Here is a 2,548-nt window from a genome sequence, read left to right as displayed (position 1 = left end):
ATATATATATATATATATATATATATATATAAATATAAGCAATGTTAATTCTCTAAATGAAGTATTAATATATATAAATATATATATATGTATGCATGTATGTATGCATGTATGTATGTATGTATGTATGCATGCACGCATGTATGTATGTATGTATGTATGTGTGTATGTGTGTATGTGTGTATTTCCGACTGCATCTTCGTGTGTCTTTGTGTTTCTCTTCTACTGCTTGACAACCAGTGTTGGTTTGCATACGTCCCTTCAAAATAATGGTTCGGCAAAAGACACCGATTGAATAAGTGCCAGTTTTCGATTTGTTCGACTAAATCGGTCCAATGACTGTATAAAATGAAAGAAAAGATAAAAACAACTACTGTTTTATTTCCTTACCTAAAAGGAAGATTATATTTTTGCTTTACATCATTTATCAGATTCAAAATTCCTATGCGGTAATATAAAACAGTTTTCCATAGATGTATATGATTCATGAACAAATATTCACAACGGGAAAAATCCCAATAAGTGAATGTATATATGTAATCGAAAATAAACAATCTTGAAAATATTCAGCAAACAGCTTCCAACTCCTTGTGATACGCTGAAATATAGATATAGATATAATTCAAAGTGGACTTCACAGCATCGGCTCCTTATACAGATAAGAAACGCTGTATCAATGTAAAATGGTGTAAGAGAGAAGATTTCAAGAAATACTTTGATATATTGTTACGGAATTTACTTATGAGTACGAAGAATATATTTATCTTATTCAAAAATAGATCTGATAAGAAACAAGATTCTGATTGCAAAGTCACATGTGCTTACTGGTAGTATATAAAGTGTCCGTTTCATTGAGTGTTTTATTTAAAAATGATTCCACATTTAAAACTAAATTCAATGTTTCGTGTTCGCTGAATTTCATTCGGGAAAATTAGAATAAATCAAATTAGTTTAAAATAGTGAACGATGTAGATATATTTCATTTCAAGCTTGTGCCATCCTGAGTCAACGGTGTGGATTTCTCTTTAGATTAGTCATTGCTGTTTATTGTACAACTTATACACTTGGAGATCTATTTTGTGTTACATTTCTTATTTCGCTCGCCTTTAAAATAATTTTATGAATATGTAATGAAAGGTTTTCGTAATTAAAGATCTTAAGGCGGGTGAGCTGGCAGAATCGTTAACACTCCGGACAAAATGCTTAGCGGTATTTAGTCCGTTTTTACGCTCTGAGTTCAATTTCCACCGAGGTCGAATTTGCTTTTAATTCTTTCAGAATCAAGTAAATAAGTACCAGTTGTGTACTAAATAAGTACCACTTATGTACCAACTTCCCCACTATCATATTTGCTGACTTTGTGCGAAAATAACAGAGGTTCTTTAAGTATCCGAGTGAATATAATGAGAAAATGGGCATATTAGCTTCTATGCCACTATAACCATATTTTGGAGATATATTTCCAAAATTTATCCACTTGTGTTTCAGATGGTTTTACCTGCCAAGCAGTAAGAAGTGATAATTGGCAAACTCTATTATTTTAAGTTGGGAAATGAATGACAGTTAGTCTGAATTTTCTATTCGATCATATAGCCATCTTTGAGTAACACAGCCTATGACGACAAAAAGTTCAAACCTATTGAAACTCATTATATTAGAAATGAACCTACGTCAAAACCGTGAGAGAAAAGAAATGAGTATTAAAATATTCAATGAATACATACACGTGCGTGTGTATATTCATATATATTTTTTCAGTGTATATATTTTGTACCATATCTTACTCTAGTCTTCATATGTAAGAGTGTAGGTATGCATGTATATATCTACGTATGTTAATGATTGGTAGGCACACGGTATTTCGTTATACAATCATAATATACGGTAAAGTATATTGAACGTTTTGCTACCATAATATAGGATATTAAGACAATATTTTGTTCAACTGTGTTATTAGTGCTATTTACATCAATTGTTAAGGCTATCTCTTTCGATATTCTGTAGATTATTAAAAGGTTAGATGGGTGCTGATAAAGGAGCAAAAACTCCCGAAATATGGCGTCTAGACTCATTGCTCATTTTTTAATGCATTTTAAACTAAATACATGGCGTTGGAGACCAAATCGAAGCAATGACAATGAATTTCATACCATTGTTTTCCAGAGAGTGCCATAAGGAGGTTCAATTTCCAGAAGGCCTCTTAAATGAAGCCCAACTGAACCCACCCCCCATTTTTACTGCATTTACCTCACTCCTACGCTTATTGATTAAACTATGATCAGCACTAGTGCTTAGCATATTTGCAGAAATAAGTTTCATTACACAAGGGTAGAGGGCCGCGAAGTGGCCCGATAGTAGGACTGAAGGCCTCGAAGGTGCCCTCCGCATGGGCCTGCGCGAATGCCGCCCGAAGGGCGGCTATATATCGCAGCGTGACTGTGTGGTAAAAAACTTGCTTCCCAACCACATGGTCTCGGGTTCTCTCCCAATGCGTAGCACCTTGGGCCAGTGTCTTCTTCTATAGCCTCGGGCGGACCAAAGCCTTGTG

This window comes from Octopus bimaculoides, chromosome 7 (assembly GCF_001194135.2).
Source record: "Octopus bimaculoides isolate UCB-OBI-ISO-001 chromosome 7, ASM119413v2, whole genome shotgun sequence".
Lineage (NCBI taxonomy): Eukaryota > Metazoa > Mollusca > Cephalopoda > Octopoda > Octopodidae > Octopus > Octopus bimaculoides.
This window is presented reverse-complemented; position numbering follows the sequence as displayed.